Below are 23,107 nucleotides of genomic sequence, written 5' to 3'. Positions count from 1 at the left end.
CCTGGGGTGCTGACGAATCCTGCCTCGGTGAGCACAGCACAGAGTTCACCTCTGAAGGCCAATACCCTTGCTAGAGGCCAAAAGTTTGGATCATACATGACCTCTCATAATTTACTTATTTCCTACTTGCTCTCAGCATGGAGTGCCCATTAATAATGCCCACAGTTCACTCCACAGAGAAGAGTAAATGAGGAGTGCAGAAAAGGGCAGAGGCAGTCTCTGCAATCTGTCCCCCTTAGGGCAGAATTATTGGCAAAGAATAAAACTAGGACAGGAAGAAACAATAGCCATAAAACCAGACATTTGGCTTATGAAGAATTAAGAGTCCACTCAGAGCTTCTGATTCCAAACCTCATGACCTTTGCTAAGTCATACAGCACTGACTTGAAACACATAAGATCTTGAGCATTCTCACTAAATGCAAGTTTCTATCACAACTAGTTTAAAGGCCAGGTAATGATGATCAAAGGAAACATGACTCTAAAAATATAGTAAGGCCCTTTACAAAATAAATGAATTTAAAGTTAAATATTTAGTTGCCTAACATGTGGACATATTTTTTAAAGAATTACATTAGTACCTTGAAGTTGACATAAAGTCAGATGACAATTTGATGTGAAAACCTAACTTTCAGCCCACATATATGAAAAGGGGGAGAAATACCTAATGCTCCTTAAATGATGATCCATTGTGAATAAACTACTAAAAGGATAAAATTGTATTTTTGGCTGATTTTTTTCACTCTCCTTGCTTTCCCAAATATGTTCAAATGTAGTACTAAGTTGTTAATCATTGCTTGTTGATATTTTGCAGATTTAGGGAAGAGACATGAATAAAGAAGGATATAAATAATGCATTCATAAGTTTCATTTTTATTATGTAGCATTATGGGAGTGTCTACAAATTGCCTCACCGTTGATAATTTTCTATTTCTTCTCTTTGAATTAAACTCTGATTTTGAACTCTAGGGTTTTCTTTTTTCAGATTAAAATGATTAAAGAAATAGAAGAAAATAATGTGCATTATTTAGAGAAAAAAATTATTAAAATTACATATGCCTTATATATATTCCATATTAACAGTTTCCAAAATATATGGGTATTTACCTTGAGAATGGAATTATTTCTCTATAATTTTCTTTATGATAGAATTTTAAAAACATCAAAACAAAAATGCTCAGACATTTATTTAAACCTGATAAAGAAAATTCTTAAAGACATTCCTCTCTAATCTCAGCAATCTTTCAAAGAAAAAAATAATAAACAGTTTAAAGACCCATGTAATAGCTTGAAATACGTAAGCTGTGGTTAGTAATAAAATGAAAGCTTTTTTCCCACAACGTTTTCTGAACACATTAACAGATTCTAGCACTAATGTATACAGTTTCTCATAAGAATCTACAAGATGAGGACATTATTTAACCAGAGTGAAAAAACACTCCTCTTATCCCACACTGTTGAAACAGAGGAACAGTGTTTAAAATAAAATGTTTATATATTGTAGGTTAATGGAAAGCCTTATCAAGTTAATTTCATGCTATTTCACCCTAATTTCCTCTTCATCCTCTGGGATTATATATTATGGCATGCTAGTATAGTACATATTAGAAATGATCACACCATTGAATAGTCATTGAGGGCCACATTAAACTTAATAGATGGTAGTTGAAAGGTGTGCCAGTATAAATGCCACTTTTAAAACTGTAAAGGAAGCATGAGCTGGTTTGTTATATATAAGATGGTTTAATCTAACAAAGGAATTAATGCAAGAAATAAGTAGTAATTTTGAAAAAGTTGGAAGAAACCTGTATGTGCAAAGCTTTCTTTTATTTGATGGTAGAGTTGGAAGAGAATAATTAGAGAATTCCAACATAATAAGAAAAAACAGAAATACGGACAATTACTTTTCATTGTATATAAGCAATGAAACATTCATTCTCAAGAATAAATGTGTCCTTAAATATGCATCTTATTAATTACAAATTTACTTATATTTTCCTTTCAATTGACTCTACAGTGTTAAAAACATATTTGTGAAGAGAAATTGGAGCTAAAAGTTTTACAATCAAACTAATTGTATAAATAAATTCAACTTCATACTTTTACTTACAAAATCAAATATTTTATATAAAACAAAATTAAAATTTATATCTGGCACAGGCATACCTTTTCTGTCATTCCTTTACTATTACACAGTATAGCTATAACGCATATACACTCTGTGGTATTTGTGTAGGTATCATAAGGATTTTACCTGGTCTAACAAGCAAAAACAAATTTTTGAGAATGAAGAATAATTTTCCTTCCATTTCCATGCTTTTCTTTACATAGAAATAATTATAAATCTTTTACAAGTGAGGAAAATTACAGGACTTAAATGCTATAAAAGTTGAAATTCTGCAATGGTATGACTGTAAGCTACATAGGACACACATTCCTATCCCAGTTCGTTGCAGATGAACCATTTGCTTTAGCATTTCCTAAAATTATTCTAAGATCAATTCTCTCTCTAAAGTGCAAGAAATACTAAACACAGAATTTGAAGCTTTGTTGTGATTTCTTTTGCTTTAAGTTTCCAGTTAAGCCTTACAGAATACATCTTTCTAGACTGTTCTCAATGTGACAGTTCTGGTGTCAGGGAGGATGGGTGAATTGAGATTCATATCTTGAAAACAGTGACTCCACTCATTTTAATGCCAGACTCAACAAGCAACCATGTTCTACATATAAGAAGAGAACATGCTTCTTCACAAACATTACTATCTGTTCAGTTCTTAAATACAAAATAAATTGTCATTGAACCTTGTCTTTGTTTATGAAATGAGGCAGAAAATGAAAATCTTAACAGAAAAGCTTTATTAAGGCTGTTTTATAAGGAGTACTGTAGAAGTTTTTTCTCACTCTTGGCAGCAGAATTTCTATTCTATTAGTCAGGGAGGGTCCTATTGTTTCATTTCCCTACTTAAAAAAAAAATACTTTAATTCTGACTGGGTCTACACTCTAATTAAGAATTATATGTAATTTACTATCCATGAGTATATACGAATTAACTATAAAGAATATACAAGATACAATTGCAATATCAGAATATAGCCTCTCCTCACTTAGGACTCAGGTGCAACTCTAAATTTTGACTGTTGTGAACTGATCTGGTTTTTCATCTGCTTGTCTCACAACAACCCCCAACCCATTCAGTTGGTACTGTCAAGTATGCTTTTGTTCTAGGTTCTTTAATTAGATAATTTAACCTAATTTCTCTGTGTCTATAGTCTGACTATGGTTGATATTTTTACACTGGTTCAACATTCAACACCCAAAGATTTAGGGCAATAGGTTTTGAACTATTTATTAAAAAAAAAAAAAAATATATATATATATATATATATAGCCCCAATAGAAATAGATATATATTTATATCCCGAATAGAAACAGAAGCTGAAAGTAAAGTATTTGGTTAAAAATAATATGATGATATTTCTTTTGTTAAACTAAATATTATTTATATTCTCCACTTGTCACCCAGAGCAGCATCCAAAAGTTTTATAGTATTGAATTACTTCATGTCCAATACAAGTTGGTTTACATTATACTTTGCTCCATTATGCATTACAACCAAGCACCTTCATAACTAGAAAATATATTTGATTTTTATATTTTCTCCAACCCACCTCACCTCTTCCACTCTTTTAGGAGGATAAAAGAAGATAATTGCCAGTGGATTTTCTATTTACCAGCCTTTCACATATTAAAGGATAGTTTTAGGTGACAGGTGTGGAGGTACTGAACACATACAGAAGCCTGGATAAAACTCTAAATTATAATGTTAGTATATCTAGAGGTCCAGGGTGGGGAAAAAGCTTTAAAGGATGAATAGGGGAAAGCTTGAAAAAAAATTAGGTGACTGGTAGTTGAGAAGGATCTTACAGAATAATTTCAATATGAAATTTAGTTGTAGGGTTTTCCAAATTATTTATATCCTGATTTGTTTGTTTGTTTACTTGACCTGAAAAACACTCAGATAAAAAAATCTCTTTTATTTGCTTGTAATAAATACCCTTTATACTTTTGTACTTCTAATGATTTACTTTTTATATATTTGTTTATACTTCTAATGATTCATACTTTTTTATACTTCTAATGGTTTTTGATTTACAGATTTTGGGATTATGTTATTTAGAGCATGAGTGTTCATGATTTCTATATTTTAATTGCAGATTGTACATTTTCAAGTATAAGCAATTATTTTTGCTATTTTTAAGCCTTTTTGCCTTGAATTCTTATATTATCTGTAAATAATATTGCTTCTCTTGATTTCTTGGTGCTTTCAATGCCTGAATAATATTTACAATGTTTATTTTAACCTTCTTTTCGGTTGAATATATTACTGTGTGTCTCATAAACAGCATATCATTGAACTATTTTATAATTTATTTATCTAAACTGAATCTTTTAATAAGATTTTGAACTCAACTATATTTATTGTAAAACCTGTTATTTGCGATTTTATTTTACATTTCTTTGGCATGTTTATATTTTTTAAATTTTGTTTTTATCTTTAGGTATTGAACATGGTTTCTTAGGTCATGCTTTTTCTCTAATGATTCAGATGTTCTATATCTTGTTTTTAACTCTATTAATAGTTATCTACACATCTTTTAAAATATAAACATGTATTTCTCTAACATTATTAATAAGGAAGCAATAACTGCTCACTCCCCATTTTAAGATAAAGATTTAATTCTACCTCCAATTGACCCCCTCATATTTTTGTTTTTCTTGTTGCTGTTGTTGGAATAATCTGAGAACTTTAACTCCATGTTTTATTACTATTTTGCACCATGTACCTTTACTTTTATTCACTATTTGGCAGCTGCATTATTTTGTAAGAATATTCTAAATTTCTAGACAACTTTAAGTTTCACTAGTCTCATTATCCATTTCTTTTATTATGCTAACCCCTCCTCAATCTTGAATTTTTTATTTTGATTTATTGTCAGTTGGCATATTTTTTCAAGGCTTTTTTTTTTTTTTTCTTTCTTTTTTCCAGGGAGACTACAGGGGTAAGTTCTTTCTCATTTCTCATTTTCCTGAGAATGTCTTGCTATTGTTCTTACACATAAATGTAAGCTTAGTCATCTTCCTCAAGTAATAACACATTTCCCTCAAAACTTTACAGCTATTTTTCCCAAGGAACTACATTATAGGCTCATGCTTAATTAATTTTTTCTTGTATAAACAGTATTTTTATTGTTTGAGTGAGGTAAGATTTTTCTCCACATTCTTTAGGATTTATCTCTCCAGGCTGACCATGCACATTTGTTTCCTGCACATATTCAGACCTAGTGTCCCTCTTTCGTCACCACATTATTCCACATACCAGATATGTAGTCTCCTCATTGAATCATGACTAGTGGGTTTGAATTCTAGATCTGTTAATTGTAAGCTGTGTGACTTTGGGCACATTATTTAACCTCTTTATGCCGTTTTTAAAGAATAAATGAGAATGGAAGTAAGGTGCCTTATTTAATAATATAAAATGAACACAGTGGCTATTTTCTTATAAGGAGACATTGTCTTATTGTTATTGTCAATGCCATCCATTGTAATAATAATGCCTGACTATTAAATGGAAAAAGAATTAAGCAATGGTAATAAAGTCTTGTTTGTTTAATAAAATTTAAAATATTTATAGTATCAAAGTAATATTAATGTGATATTTGGGCTGGATTGAATTAATAGCTAAAACATTTGGTGCTGTGTGGTATAATTGTGCATTGTTTTGTTTTTTAAATAGGATTCTAACCATTGTGCCTAATGATATACCATGATGACACATTTGAAATGATGTAAACATGCATGCAGTGATGTAAACAGCATGATATTTCAGATGAAGAAGGGAGGTAATAATTGCAAGAATGCTTCATCTCCCTGTTCATGAATTATTAGCAGAGAGGGATGCTTTGCATTTCTACAATAAAGCATAACATGTCTACATTACTTCATTTCTGGCAAAATTCCACCAGACAAGTCTGTTTGCTATTCCAAAATGATATTATATCTTCCCAGAATTCATTTCAGAGAAAAGAATTGAGCATATTTTCAGTTTTTACAGAATCATTCTCTCCAGTTTGTCATGACTGGATTTTAAGGATACTTTTATAACAGTCTGCAGAAAAAAAAAATTATTCTCTAAGAAATCTCAGTTGAAAATTACCTCATCTAAAAGAAATCACACTGCCATGTTTGCTTGGCCTAGATTTCATTCAGTAAGGTTTCTTCCTCATACATTCTTCAGAAAAAAAAAAAAATTAAGAGTAATGAAGACATCAGTCATCAAATGTCTATGGCTTGTGTCCATTTCTAATCAGATCTTGTAAGTAATATTTAACAGACTCTTGCTTTGTAGCTTAAAATTGTCGTGACAGCGACATGATCAGATTTGAATATACATGCTAGGGATTCTCAGTTCCTGCATTGTTTTCTGTGAAAATACTGCCTTCTTTTTTCCTTAATGGAAATTTAAAGGTCTCTTTGTGTTTAAAATGCAAGTTTTAAAATGCTTGTGCCAACTTCTTTTTTCTTATCTTAAAAATGTTGCCTTTATCGATTTGTTTACTTCTATACCCTTGTGAGGATTAGGTATTGTTGTGAGAATTAAAGATGATTTAATAAAATAATATGTGTGACACTGCAGTTCTTGCCCCATAGTGTACATTCACTGTTGACCAAACGTGAAAGAGAGGGTGGGGGAGAGAATATAAACCTAAAGCATTGGGTGAAGTAATGCAAAATGATTACCTCTACTTCCAACTAAAATAATGATGGAGAAATTTTAACAGTAAAGATTTAATTGCTGAGTTGCCATAGTTAAAATAATGTAATTGTTTAAAATATAAGTACTATAAAAATTGTTTTTTAAAAAACTTTGAAAACGTATAATGTCAGCATTCAAAGTTTTATTTATTAAAGCCTGTTACTGCTACTGCTGGACTAAAGTTTACAAATAATGCATCATATATATTTGCATAGAAGTCTTAGAATAAGAAGCTGTATCGCTTGTCATGGCCATAATGATTGTGCAGTAGATTTAAATCCTATTATTCATACTAAGCACAGTAGCTAGTCACAGACAGAGTCAGAACTGGAATTCAGGTCTTTTGACGATCCAATGCCCACCTTCACAACCCTGGGAGAGCCTGCTGACAAGAGGTCCAGGGTCTCCAGGGGAAATTAAGCTTCCCAGGTGATTCTAATGTATGCTTCACCCTCTCTGCTCTGATGCTGAGGTATCCTTGTGAAAAATATACTGTTCCCAGTCAACAGAGAAAGCTGTTAAAAAAGAAATGAATTGAAATTGCAATAATGAATCATATTTTAGATATATGTGTGTCAATTTAATAGTCAAAGCTAAAATTTCTTAAGTGCTTTCTATGTATCAAACTGTTTTACGTGCTTTGCATCAATGCACTTTTTTACTGCTCACAACAAACCATAAAAGTGGATATTCTTATGACTCTATTTTACAGATATAAAAATTGAAAAACATGGTATGATTAACTTGTCCAAGGTCACAAAGCTATACATTAGCAGAGTTAGGGTTTGAATACAATCAAGTCTGGCACCACAGCACACACTCTTAACTATTGCTGCAAATTTCTAGTACTTTCTCCATAATGGTGAATCAATCTGTTAAATCAATGTTGGAGTTGGGAGCAACACCTTGTGAACTAATCCCTAAATCTTCCTTTCTTTCTGCAGCACAGTTATTCTTTCTGGCATCTGTTAATGGCCAAGACTTCTCTTGGACTTTTGCATTCTTCAAAACTCCAGGCCATAAATATGGTGATCTTTTAACTACAGAATTATCATGCAGAAAATTGGGGGAGACAATGACTATCCACCATCCTGACATAATATCTGATCTGCTGTTAAGAGTCAGGATCAGTCTGGTTTTAAGTTTCCCTTTTATTATTAACAAGCTCATCAGAAGCTTCCCTGGGATGTTTTTTATGTGCTCATAACAACCTCCATGCCTTTTAAAGTTTCTACTTTATCTCTCACTAGGATATTTGCCCTTATAAAATTGAGATGTAGGTAATTAGAAGCTACCGTACCTTGATACTCTGGGATATCCCACAGGCATTGTGAAATTGCATAAATGACTCTAGTGAATAGTTTGTGGATTACTTTAAGAACGTCTCCTGTAATTTTTTATCAAACCCTTCTGGATTGTTTAGTGTACAGGTGACTTGACTGAGAGAGCCACATCCCAATGCCGAGCTTTGAACAAAGAGTGAAATAATCTGATATTTTGTTAACTATTAAAACTCAAAACATAATGTGTGCTTTAATTTTAAAGAACCCCAAGATCAAAAGTTTGCCCTACAGCTGGATTAATTATTGTTGCAAAAAACACCTGAAAGATAAATGCAGAGGCATAATTTATTTACTGATTCATGCATATGTTATACTCCATTAATGTCAAAATATCCAATAATTTACCCAAAGATTCTCTTTTTCTTTTATTCTAAACATTCTTAGTTAAAAAAGCATCTTCCCAGGTTTTTAAATATGGATTGAACAGAAGGAAGGCAGTGATTGCTTGTTATCCTCAATGGAATGCTTTCTAATTGCATTTTGAATTAACTACTAATTAAAGGTGAAAATGTATGCAGAGCCCCGGAGACAACAAAAAATAAAAACTGCGGGATTCACCTAAAGGAATATAGAAAATATTTTTTAAAAGTACACTCCAATGGATTATACAAATAAAACATTACATAGTATAACATGAAACAAGTGGTTTATGTCAAAAGTGAGTAATATTCAATGGAATTTAGACAACTACAGGAAAGGAAATATATTTTTTAGCAAGAATTTTTTGTTACTTATTGTTCTTTCATTAATAAAGCAACAAAAAGAAAGCATTTCACACACTGCTTAATGATTGAAGGTGACCTCAGGGAGCTGTTGAGCTTGCTGTGAGCTCTCGGATAACAGACAATTGCTGGGGAAGAGCCACGTGAGAGGATTACAGGGAGGAGAACATGGTAAGATGAAAGTAGCTAAAAGACTACATGACTATTTGCAGCAAACCACCATTCTCAAAAGTCAAGGATTGAAAAATTAGGCAATCTCTGAGGGATTATTCATAACATTTCTCTAAAAGCTTTAACTTTTTAGAAATTATTTATTTATTTTTACTAATTTTTCAAAATTATTTATTTTTAATTGAAACATAATTGATTGTACATATCTGTGGGGAACGTCATTGAATTTGAACACCTGTGTGCAATATGTACAATTTGTGATCCTCAAATCATGATAATTACTATATTTATCATTGCACGATGTTATCATTTTTTGTGGCCCTTTACCAATTTCTACCCCATCCCCTTTCCCATCTCTGGTGGCCTCAGTTCTGTTCTCTCCTTTTGAAAGTTCACAAATGATTGTGATTGTTGTTTTTTTCTTTCTTTCTTTGTTTATTTTTTTCAGCTCTCACTATGAGTGAGATGTGGTATTTCTCTTTCTGTGCCTGGCTTATTTCACTTAACATAATTTTCTCTAAGTTCATCCATGTTGCTGAAAATAAATGGACTTTCATTCCTTCTTATGACAGATTAGTATTCCATTGTGTATATATACATTTTCCTTATCCGGTTGTCCACCAGTGGACATTTGGGTTGGTTCCAACTCTCAGCTATTGTAAATAGAGCTGCAGTAAACATGCGTGTGCACATATCCCATCTACATGATGATTTCCATTCCATTGGGTATATACACAGCAGTGAGATGGCTGGATCATATGGGAGTTCTGTCTGTAGTTGTCTGAGGAAACTCTATACCGTTTTCCATAATGGCTACACTAATTTACAGTCCTACCAACAGTATAGCAGTGTTCCCCTTTTTTCATGTTCTCACCAGCATTTGTTATTCTCTGTCTTTTTGATAATGGCTAGTCTAACTGACATGAGATATCTTAGTGAGGTTTTGATTTGCATTTCCCTGATGCTTAGCGATGTTGAGCACTTTTTCATGTGTCTGTTGACCATTTGTATATCTTTCTTTGAGAAAATTTCCATTTAGTATAATGAGCCTTTTTATATCAACTAAACAAATGTTATTTTACATTTAAAAATATCTTTTTCTGTTATTTCATTAATTATTATTTCTGTTCTCTGCTCAATAAGAGAAACCAGACAAATTATCATTCTTTACAGATTTTGGGGAAAAAATTTGAGTAGTAACTGATTGGTGAAAAAAAAAACAAAAAAAAAAACAGTTAGTTGAAAATAATTCCTACGTCTTACACTAATATTTCTGAATAAATAAAGCAGTGTAGGTGGCATAAGCAAAGGCTGTTTTATAAGATCTATTTTGCCTGTGTGGTAAGAGCTTTTGAAATTTGCTCTCAGCAATTTTGAAATACATATTATTGTTAACCATAGTCATCATGCTGTGCAATAGATTTCAAAAAATGTATTCGTCCTGTCTAACTGACATTTTGTACCTTTTAAAAATATTTTTATAACACATGTCCCCAAATTAAAGCAATACTTTTTATTGATTCAGTATAGAAAAATGGAACTTGTCTTTTCTAGGTGTGTGATTCTGTGTAACTCAGTTAACCCAATTAGCATCCATTTCTTGTCTCTAAAATAGGGGCAATCACAATTATTGCACTTGTTTTCATGTGGGAGCCTGTGTAAAGTGTTCCACACATACTCGGGTTCAATAAGATTATGTCTCCTTGCCTGTCAACTCTAGGCAAGACACTGCTACATCTCTCCTAAATAGTCTTTATTGACTCTGGAGATTATCTGAAGAGTTTTTAAATTAGCAATCATAAAAAAATTCAATAAATTCTAAATGAGTGATCTCAGTACCATTAAGGACATATTCTTATTGAATACAGTGTAAAAGAATGTGTCTCAAACTTAAGATTAGTAGCTCTAATTTAGGTGACTTTGTTGGCTTGAAAGAACTTAGAATCTGAGATTTTACAGCTCAACAAACTGGTCATTAATGGTAAGTTTGAAGTACAGTTAATATTAATAACCAGCTAATGGTTTAGTCATTTTCTCAGAAGTATTAAAAAAGAAATTAAGAAATCTAATTTACATTCATTAATCATCTGCTACTGTGAGTTTCTTTTTGAGAACAGCCATTTTCTGAATTTGTTGTATGCAAGGTGAGATAAAGTGCCCAATGACTGAAAGAGCAAAGGAGCTAAGGGAGTGAGTTTATAATCTGCTTCCCAGTATTTCTCTTGCCTGCTTTCTTCCTTCCACTTTTTCCCTGTTTTTTGACCAGGGACACTGATGTTAATTCTCCCAAGTCAAAAAAGAGTAAGACCAAATAACATATATTATTTTCATCTTACACCAGATGAAATTTCAAAATATTGATTACAATCAACTTTCTGATATATTTACATGAGCCGTAGGAAGAGGAAAAAATCTCAGTTTTACGTCCTTATTTATATGGGTTTTTGCTAAGATTAAACATCATGCCTAGCACATGTATTCATTCATTAAACATTCAGTAAATGTTATTGGGTACCAGCTATGAGCAAGGAACTCTTCTAGGTACTGAATGTGCACCTATGCACAAAAGAGACCCCCTACCATGGTAGAAATTACATTCTAGTAAGGAGACAGAAAAAGAAAGTACACGATATGTGATAAGTGGTCGAAGAAAATTGCTTGTGATGTCCGAGTTAAGGGATCCCTCATGGAAAGGATACATTTGAGCAGGCAGCTGAATAGATGAGTGAGCCATGGGGGGGGGGGGTATCCGGAAGCTGCACATTTCTGGGCGAGGGAAGAGCAAGCGATCTGAGCAGAACCGTGCTGGGCGTGGTCACAGAAGGCAGTGTAGTGTAGGCAGCATGTGGCAGAGCGTACTAGTTTGCTAGGGCTGCCCCATAACAAACCACCACAGCCTGGGTGGCTTAAGCAACAGAACTTTATTTTCTCACAGTTCTGTAGGCTTTAATTTCAAGATCGAGGTAACAGCGGGATTGGTTTCTTCTGAGGGCCTCTCTCCTTGGCTTGTAGATGGCTGTCTTCATGTGGTGTTTCCTCTGTGTGTGTCTGTATCCTAATCACTTCTACTTATAAAAACACTAATCAAATTGAATTAGGGCCCACCCTAATGACCTCCTTTAATTTAATTACTTCTTTAAATATCTCATCACCAAATACAGTACAGTCACATTCTAAGGTACCGGGGGTTAGGACTTTGACGTGTGAATTTTGGAAGACGCAATTCAACCAAGCAGAGGGGGAGATGGTGGAAGAGAAGAGAAGCTTTTGTCTAATGATTTTGTTTTATGTGTATGTGTCAGTTTTTCCTTTGTTTTTATTTTTGTGTAATTAGTTTGAGCCCAAAAGACAATGGAAGGAGAAGCGGGGGACCGAGTTTGGACGCGTCTTCTGTGGAGTTTTGATGTAAAGTGGGACAAGAAAATGCCTCAGTGACCTGAAAGCACAAGGCAAGAAGGGAGGGCCTTTTTTAAGGGGAGCAATTGTACCATCTTTCAGTTCTCAGGGTTAAAAGAGAAGAGATCACTGTAGGGAAAAGGTCTTTTGTACAGTAGGTAGGGATGGAATTTAATGCGTTCATGAAGAGGTCAGATTTGAATAAGAATATGGACACGCAATTCCTTCTCTGTTACTTCATTCTTGGGCTTCTCCACCAGTTTATATATATCTCTACCTCCAACTCTCTCACAATTGTTAAAAATGCAAGTAATAAAAAATCAAACAAAACTACAAGAAGGAAAGGGGGGATGGAGGGAGGGGAAAAAGAGAGGAGGGAAAGAAGGTGGTTGGTTGGTTATGGTATTATGAAGTAGAATATTTTCTAACAGTTGGCTTAATAATTCTCAGGGATACAATTATGCTTGTTTGGAAAACTATGTGATGGTGGGAGTAGAGCTAGGATTTTGAAGACTAGCTAACATTGAAGATTTAGAAAAAAAGAAGCAACTTCTGTGCCAAAACAAGAGGAGAGGCTTTGAAAAAGAGAGAAGAGCAAAACTGGCTCCACTAAGGTGGGAGGGTTACACTGAGGAACCTTCAGTGGCAAGGGACCCAGAAGGCAACTTTTGAAGAATAGAAAATGTGTAATACAAGATTTTAAATTGTTAGTTCTTCTAGCCAAGATGGATTAACAGATGTACCCTCCCCCCACCAAAAACAACTAAACAAAATATAAGAAGCAAAGAATTTCAGGTAGTACAGGACAGTGATCCCTGAAAAAAGAAATAAATAAAACCAACACTATAATCACCCCAGTCATTGCCTGTAGAGAGTTTCAAAGTGGGAGCCCAGGCAAGGGGAATCCAGACAGACCTCAAAATCATCCCTGGGAGGAAGATAGAGAGTGGGAATCCAGAAAGACCAAGCCAGCATTTGCAAAGCAGAGCGCGGAAGAGGAGAGAGCTGCACAGAGAGCGAGTTCTGCGTACACTATGATAACCACATCCACAGGAGGAAACCACCCAAGGCCAGGAAAAGAACCACCAAAAGGAACGATCCCTAGAGCTCATATGGGGCCAGGAATGGTTTATATTCAATATTCTAGCTAGCAGATTGGCAAAGCCTCATAATTTATAGGGCCTCTGGGAGAGCACTTAAATGGTGCAGCAAAATTAGCTTTAGACTGTAGACTCTTCGTCCTACCTCAGGGGAAGAAGGAGGAGAGGAAGAGGAAGAGAGTCTCAAAAAGATCAAACTGTTTCCATGTAACAACCACATCCGAGATCAAAGCTCGAAACAGCCAACGAGCTAAAATTCTCAGTGTCCACCATCCAATTGCAAATTATCAGCCATTCAAAGAATCAGGAAAAATGCAATCCTTAAGGAGGAGAAATACATCTATCACTAAATACACACTCGAAAATAACAGAGATGATAGATAGATAATAGTAGATTAGGACATTAGAACAGTTATTGTAACTTTTTCATAGAGTAAAGAATAAAGCCAGAGAATGTTACATGGAGACATGGAAAGATGTTTTTTAAAAAGACACACATCGAACTTGTAGAGAAGAGAAAGACAATATCTGAGAGAAAAATGCACTGCAAGGGATGAACAGCAGACCAGACAGTACAGAAGAAATGATGATTAATGAACTTTAAGACGTAGCAATGCAAACTGTCCAAAACAATGAAAAACAGAGAGAAAAAAAGACTGAAAAGAATGAATATATAAAACAGCACTGAGCTGTGGGACAATTTCAAGGGCCTAATAATGTACGTGTAATTCAAGCCTCAAAAGGAAGGGGGATGATGGAAATAGAACAAAATTACCTAAAGAGGTAATGGCCTAAATTATTTGAAGTTAAATGAAAGCAATAAATCCATACATCCTGAAGAATGCAATAAATCTCAAACATAAAAACATGAAGAAAACTACACCAGGGTACGTCGAAATCAAATTGCTTAAAAACAGATATAAAAAGAAATCTTAAAAGCAGCCAGAGGGGAAAAAAAATACATGTGACTTATATTGGAACAAATAACCAAAGATTTTATGTCAGAACAGGGCAAACCAGAAAACAGTAGAGCAATATCTTTAAAGTACTGAAAGAAAAAAATATATATATATCATATAAATATATGATATATGTATATATATATATATATATATATATATACACATATATATCTCAACCAAAATTCTATACTCAATGGAAATCGTTTTCAAAAAGATGAAATAAAGAGTTTTCCAGATGTACAAAAGTTTAACAGTAGACCTGTGCACTGCAAAATTTTACACATCCATACTGTATATGAAGTCAGGGAAAAGGAAGATGACAACAATGAGAATCTGGATCTATGGAGAGCAATGAAGAGCACCAGAAATGGCAAAAATGTAGGTAAGTATAAAAGACTTTTAATCTATTTTTAATTTTTTAAAAAAGGTAATTGAATGTTCAAAGCAAAATAATAAGAATGTATTTAGAGGTTTACAACCATATGTAGAAGTAACACATTTCATATTACAAAATGGCAAAAAAAAAAGCCAGGTGCTGCCTTCTGGTCTGCATAATTTGATTCTAGAAATGTGCTGAAAGCAGTAGAATTCCGAGTCTTTAACAAATTTTCCCAGATATTAAGGCGGAGTGTGTTCCCCCCAACTGACCAAAGAATTATTTGAAATAGATTTCAGTAATTTCTACATTTTTCTTTTCCACGGAAATTTATTTTCTCACGGTTCTGGAGCCTGGAAGTCCAAGACTGAGGTGTGGGCAGGTTTGGTTTCTTCTGAGTCCTCTCTCCTTGGCTCAAAGACGGCTGCTGTCTTGCTGTGTCCTCACATGGTCTTTCTTCTGTGCTCATGCATCCTTGATTTCTCTTCTTAAAAAGACTCCAATCATATAGTATTAGGGCCTCACCCTAACAGCATCATAGTAACTTAAGTCTAAGATCAAGGTGATTTCCTTTTTTTTTTTTTTTTTTATTGGTTTTGAATGTTCATGGCATACAAAGCTGATTGTCCCCTCTCATGCCCAGGATGTGATGGCCAGATCCATACTGGCAGCATACCCATTACCAAAAACTGTGATTATACCGTGTGTCCCCCATACAGTTATCCCTGATCTCCCTCCCATCCTCCTTTCCCCCACCCCACTTTGTATCCCTAGGTCTGCTCTCTTCCTCTGCAAGTCCAACACACCACTGTGGTCTTTCTTTCCTTCCTTCTTTCTCTCTCAACTCCCACATATGAATGAGCACATGCAGTATTTATCCCTCTGTGCTTTGCTTATTTCACTGAACATAAGTTTCTCCAGGCTCATTTATGTTGCTGCCAATGGGAGAATTTCATTCTTTTTTATGGCAGAGTAGTATTCCATGGTGTATATATATACCACATTTTCCTTGTCCAGTTGTCCATCAATGGACATTTAGGTTGGTTCCATATATTGGCTCTTGTGAACAGAGCTGCGATGAGCATGAGAGTGCAGGTATCTTTTCAACATGATGATTTCCATTCCTTTGGGTATATACCCAGAAGTGGGACTGCTGGATCATATGGAAGATCTATCTGTAGTTGTTCGAGAAACTTCCATACTGATTTCTTCTGAGACTCTCTCTCCTTAGCGTGTATATGGCTGTCTTCACATTGTCTTTCTCCTGCGTGTGTTTGTGTCCTAATCTCATTGTTTTTTAAGGTCAACAGTCATACTGGATTAGGGCTCACCCTAATGACCTCATTTAACTTAACCACCTCTTTGAATACCTTATCTCCAAATACAGACACATTTTGAGGTACTAGATATCAGGGCTTCAAAATGTGAATTTTGGGGTAACACAATTCAGTTCATAACGGCAAGTGAGGTTGTTTTCTCCTTAAATTTCTGTATTGACTTTTCTATTTGGCCTGAGGCATTAATCCAGGTACAGCAAGATGTATTCGTGATTGTAGAATCTGTGTTGTCCTATAAGGATAATTATGTCATCTATAGCAATCCTGGCCAGAAAGGTGAGGCTAACATAAATGCTTTCCAGGGCTTCAGCTAAAGTCAGGGACACGTTTCTTACTATTTTTTCTAAATAGATGAGTCGCATCACAGAAATAACTGCCAACAGGGGACGTGCAAATAACGAGTCAGTGATCCCTCCAAGAAGCTCCCTGGAGGAAGCAACAGAAGCTTCATAATATTTAAAAAAAAGAAAATTAACATTGTTTATAGACATCTGTGAGGAAATGTGTGTTGTTTCAGCACATGCATATGCTGCGTGATGATTCACATAGAGTAGATAGCATAGTTTTGTACTCGTTCGTCCACCCCTTCTGATAGCTTCATTTTGCAGAGAACTCCACCGTCGTCTGAGGACTCCGTGATCTACTGATGGTATTTCCATAAACCCTAGAAGGTCTCTTATATTTACCTCAAAAGTACCAGTAGCTGTTAATTTCAGGAGAGGGGCAAATGAATGCTTAGATTCCACACAAGAAGTTCAGAGACACATGCGGTGATCCCAGAAAATAAATGCTATTTACAATTGTTGGGCTCTACATCAGTTGGGGAGCATGGGTTAATAGTGCCTCCAATGTGGCCTCAGACCCAGCCAATGGATCTTAGGCTACCCAGTCTGGTTTGAATAACTTAGTGTAGTCCTTTATTTTTTTGGACGGATTGAGTGAGGGCAGTCAGTCCAAGCAGTCCTTTGCCTTCCGTCACCAGCTGGGTGGAATTTGGTGCCCTGCAGAATGACTGAGCAATAGCTACAGGAGCAGAGCTGGGGAAGACATCTGAAGGTGACAGATGTTTTTCACTGAAAGTACAGGAGCTGGGGCCATCTTTCCAAAAAACTTCTTAGAAGATTAAGGGGAATGATGATCGAATTGCTGTCAAAGCTGTGTGGCAGATGATTGCAGACCCAGCAGTCTGCTAAATTTAATTGCAACAGTTTGGAAGAGGCACACCAAGTTGTTTCTGCCTCATGAGAAAGGAGGCTCCAGGGCCCATTCTAATGGAAAAAAAGATTATTAATACCCTTCCCTATCCTTATCTTCTGGGGTCTGAGTAATTTCTTTTTCAGGTGCCAAAGTTATTGTTCTACCTCCACTGCCACAAAATTGACATCTCCCATTCCAGTAGCTAAAACTTTAAACTTTTTTTCTATTCGTTCCCTCATCACACCTAGACTTTTCATCTACAAGAGTCCAGGGCAAGAGGGACAAGAGAATTTTTATAACACTTAGAGACTTACTATGTTCCTTCTTTGGTCCTCATGGGTCTCTGTAGGACAAAGCCTGCAGGTACAGTCAACCAAGTAGTCACTATTTTTATTATCGAGAACCATGACAATCCAACAGGAGAATTCAGAAGCTGAACCAACATTAAGTTTGAATATTCTAGGCCCCTTTTTGGCCAACTTGTACCTGGAAGATTTACCAATCAGGCCAACCTGAGGTTGCAATTAGGAGAAAGAAAGAAGCATCATACCCAGGAAATATCAGGTTAAAATTCCAAATTTTCAACACTGGTTTATAGAACTCTCCTATCCTTCACCCTGATCATTGCCCAGTGTATTTGTCTCCTAAGACTGCCATAGCAAATGATCACAAACTTGATGGTTTAAAATAGTAGAAATTTGTAACTTTTTAGTTCCAAAGTCTAGAAATACAAAATCAAGGTGCAGGCAGGACCATACTCTCTCTAAAGGATCTAGGGAAGAATCTTTTCTTTCCTTTCCTCTTCCAGCTTCTGGTGGCTCCTGGCCTTCCTTGTCTTGTGGTGACATAATTCCAATCTCTGTCTCCATCTTCATATGGCCTTCCTCATTGTTTCTCCTCACCCTCTCCTTTCTTTCATAAAAATATTGCTCATAGAATTTAGGGCCCACCCTAAATCCAGGATGATTTCATCCCAAGATCCATAACTAATTACATCTGCAAAGACCGTTTTTCCTAATAAAATCACATTTTCATGTTCTGGGTAGGCATGAATTTGGGGGTGTATTAGCCTATTTTCTGTTGCTTATAACAGAATACATGAAATTGGGTCATTTATAAATAAATAAAATTTATTTCATACAGTTTTGGAAGTCCAAGTTCCAGGGAGCACATTGGTGAGGGCCTTCTTCTTGGTGGGGGCTCTGTACAGAGTCCTGTGGCAATGCAGGGTATCACATGGAAAGAATGGCAAGAGCGCTTTCATGTCTACACCCATGATAACCTTTTAAACCATTAACCCTCCACTTCATGAATGGATTAACCCATTCATGAGGGCATAGTCCTAACAATCCAATCACCTCTTAAAGGCCCCACCTTTCAAATAACACAACCAGATTTTCTACCCTCTTAACACTGTTACGATGGGAATCAAATTTCCAACACAGGAACTGTTTGTGGGACACATTCAACTCATATTGGGAGGAAACATGATTCAACCCACTATACCCAAGAAGTGGGTCAGAGAACACCTTCCAAGAAACAGCCACATTCACTGACCAAACTGCCTTAAAAAGATCTGTGGACCAGAAGATTAGAAATTGAGTTGATTTTTGAGGAAGTCAGTTAAATACTCAATGAAGAGGTTAGGCTTAACCATTAGTGAGTGAGGCTCAGGCTTTCAGGGGAACCTCTGTGAATTTAGGGCCCCACTGAGCTGAGACTTTACTTCAGGAGTCTGAGTAAGAGATAAGGTTTCCCCCAAAGAGATAATTGTCACTTTTTAATGTGAAGCTGAGGAAATGCTGGAGCTATGCCAGCTTAGTTCTTTGCTACTCCATTTCCATTTGACAAGAGAGATACATTGGGCACTTCCTACCTTGTTAGAATCTAAGTTGACCCATCCCAAAGTGAGACTATCAGACCAAAAAGTGATGAGGAATTCAATTTCAATAAGATCCCAACAAACCAATAGCTGCTTTTCAAAAGGGGGTTACCTGATAGCAATGTCATGGAGGAGATAAATACAAATCATCAAGGGATGCCTCTGGGTGAAGGCTGCCTCCCACGAGTAAGGGCTGCAGTCCTCAAAACAGTTAGTCATGGAAACATGTAGCTTGTTGGGGCATTGAGGCCACACACCTCCTCCCGGGGCAGAGAACTAGCCACCACCTCGCCCACATAGGCGTACGTAATCTGTTGAAAATATTCTCCTGGACAGGAGAGATAAAGATGGTGCATGACGGAAGCCGCTGGGGAGTGGCCAAGGAAAGATATAGTTTAAAATTATTGGATAAAAGATATTTCACCGTGTGATTGCAATAGCAAAGCATTAGAGCAAGATGCATGCTCACATGACTTTTAAGATGATAGGTTGAAGTTAGGAAATCCCCTTGCCATACGCTTATAAAAGCAGGTGCTTCTGTGGAAATAAACGGAACTGCTTGACAGAATCCCTGCCACGTCTGAGTGTCTCTCTGTGGGCTGAATAGGCGGGAGGCAGGCTCACCTTCCTCCCGGGCTCTCCTGGCCACTAGGGTGGCAGGAGTAATCCTACTGGTTCCCTCTCTTGCTCATTCCGTGGTGGGTGGATAAAAGGGGCTACTGGGAGGTTCGGGGCCCACTGCCCCTGAGCCCCTGCAGTAGCTCTGAGGGATCACTAGGTTGCAGGCCCCAAAGGTATTAATCTTTCCCTATTTGTAGCTCTTCTTGATTGGGAGACTCCTCTCTACCACTCAGAAGACAGGGATATATAAGCATACAGCGCATTAATTCCTACTGCATAGTCAGATAGGAATCTACAGCAATAGCAAATTGAGATGACCCCAAAAATAAATCCTACAATTTTACATTAGCTACCTATCACTGCTGTGAAACTTGCTCAGACCGCAATAGTTGAATTTGGTTGATCCTCCCCACATATGATAGATTATGATGGAGACTTGACTGTCTGTCTCCAACTGATTCACACACATTTGAGTCCCTCCCATTTCTGAAGTTCCCCAGCATACTGAAACAGGTGCACATTGCCTCTGAAACTCTTTATGAACAAAGATACCTTGGTTCCACCTCTAATCATTTTGTCCTTAAAGTAGCCAACTGTTTTTAATGTTTTCATTCTACCCAAAGCCCTCTGTGAGGCAGTAATGTCATCATTAAAGATGCCATTTATTTCAACTTTGAGGTCTCCTTGACTGAGCAGCCACAGCTACATTGCCCTCCGGCTGGAGCTGCAGGTTTGTGCCCTTTGGCTGACTTGGGCTTGACTAAAACAGCAACTTTTAAAAGGAGAGCACCTTAAACTAGGGCTTTTGGTCCTATGTTGTCATGATAACATCTCTCAAGTTTTCACCCACTTTAACATAGGGGCTAGAGAAGGTTTATAGGCAGCTAGTCTGGCCACAAGAATTTATCTAGATCCTTTTGGGTCAGATTCTCATTTTCCAGTGTTTTCACTTTCATCAGCTTTATAAACCCAGTCCAGGGCAGTAAGATTCCAACTACTAGTCAACATCTTATTTATGATTTCCCATGGGAGTTTGGGAAATCTTGATAAGAATATTAGAGCTCTCTTATAGCATCCACACCCACTGCAAAAAATTCTGAGAACTTCTACTCTCATCTCTGAATAGATCTAAATTTATTACCATAGATTACACTGTGACACAGCCCAGCTCTGCCATTACTCCATGACAAACATTACATGCCTGCCCCAGATCTCTCATGTGAGTCACCCAATGTTACAATGACTCACCAGGCTTCTGACAATAGAAGTCACAAATTTCCCTCCTGTTGCATTCAGTATAGGTGTTTTTCTGCTAACTTGTTGAAAGGGGCTGGATTAGTCAGTGTTCTCTAGAGAAACAGAACCACTATGTGTACACAGAGACAAAGAGAGATTTATTTTAAGGAATTGACTCAAGTGATTGTAGGGGCTGGCAAGATCAGCAGAGCAGACTGGCAGGATACAGACCTAGGGAAGAGTTGATGTTGCAGTCTCAAGTTGGAAGGCAGTCTGGAGGCAGAAATTCTTCTTCCTCAGGTGACCTCAGTCTTTTCTCTTGACTCTAATGATTGGATGAGGTCTGCCACATTATAGAGGGCAATCTTCTTTGCTCAAATTATACTGATTTAAATGATAATCACAACACACCAACATCTAGACTGGTATTTAACCAAAACCTGGGTACCATGGCCCAGCCAAGTTAATACAAAAATTAATCATTGTGGGGCAGAACCTTCTACATACCCAGCAGCAATTTTTAAACTAGTTGTTACCATAGGGCAGAAATGAGACTGATTGCTAGTTTGATGCAAAAGTCTTCCAGTGCAGAGGAGAGTTAGCAACAACCAGGGTACCACCTGGCCTTCAACCATCTTACCCAATTCTTCCTCATTAAAAGCCATCAAGGTAAAGGATCATTTATTGCCCAGTTGACCATACAAATTGATCAAAACATTGGCTACTGATTCCTGTGGTTTCCTCTCAAATCTCATTAATTCGCTAACATGGACTTCCCCCTTTCTATTTCAGAAAGCTACGTTTCTACCAACATTCTATCTTCATCATCAAAACTGTCAAAAATTCTGAAGGGCATGAGATATTATCCTACCTGCAAGCCAACAAGTTCACTTGCCATGGTTTGAGGGAAAAAGGACTTGATTACTTATGGAACAGCAAGTAACCAGCATATTTGTGCAAATTTCTCGAGTTCCAGTTTTCACGGGGTGACTACAGTAGAGTCAGGTGACACCTGCATATGCAGTGGTTTGCATTATAGGAGAGAAATCTTCAGTTCAGAGAACCTGAGTCTTTTATAGTGAGCGGTAAACAAACCTGCCCTTCACTCCAGAAGGAAACACTATCTTCATCTTCTAAGGCTTCAAGATGTGCAGAAAATTTGAGAGACCCAAAGAGAATTGTCTTCTAACACCAGCAACCAACCTTTTTTTTTCCCCCCAAAGGTGAACTTTTCTTCTCCATGACTTTTTATTTTTAAAGTAGATGTATTTGTAAGTCTTCTTGGGAAAGAGCACTCACCATGGCAAAAATGACAGACTGTTTTCCAGTGTGTCTACACATTATGCAAAGGATGTATGTGGAGTATATTGGGACAAATTGGAAATGAATTATTTTTATTAGATAATATGAATAAAAAACAAGGGTCTCAAGTGCAGGGGAGGGAAGGAACATGTGAGACAGATTAGCAAAGAAACAATAGACATTATAATTTTATATGAGAGCAAAGATCTGGGCCCAAATGTGGCAGAAATTACTGAATTTAAGCCAAGATGCATAGGATAGGGAAAAACTCTAGTCACACATAAGGAAAAATAACCTGTGTTTATCATTAGTCATTTAAAGGAAAGAACAATTGTTTCTCCTAAAAGAAAAAAAAAATGAAGCTTGTTGTCTGTAGCTTAATGACTCAACCTCTGAATTTGGTTGCAATAAGATAGTTTATGAAATATTTCAGCAGCTCAGTCCTGGCTAGAGTTTAATACTACTATTTTAAAATCTAATAAATCTGCTAAAATAATAAATAAAAATGAGATATCAAAATATCCATCTTTGTTCCACTAAGATTCTCTAAAACACACATGCATATATACTCACATTTTAATATATAGGTTCTGGGTACAATTTACAATTATGAAAATATTAATAAAAATTAATATTTTATTAATATAA

This window comes from Cynocephalus volans, chromosome 9 (assembly GCF_027409185.1).
Source record: "Cynocephalus volans isolate mCynVol1 chromosome 9, mCynVol1.pri, whole genome shotgun sequence".
Taxonomy (NCBI): domain Eukaryota; kingdom Metazoa; phylum Chordata; class Mammalia; order Dermoptera; family Cynocephalidae; genus Cynocephalus; species Cynocephalus volans.
This window is presented reverse-complemented; position numbering follows the sequence as displayed.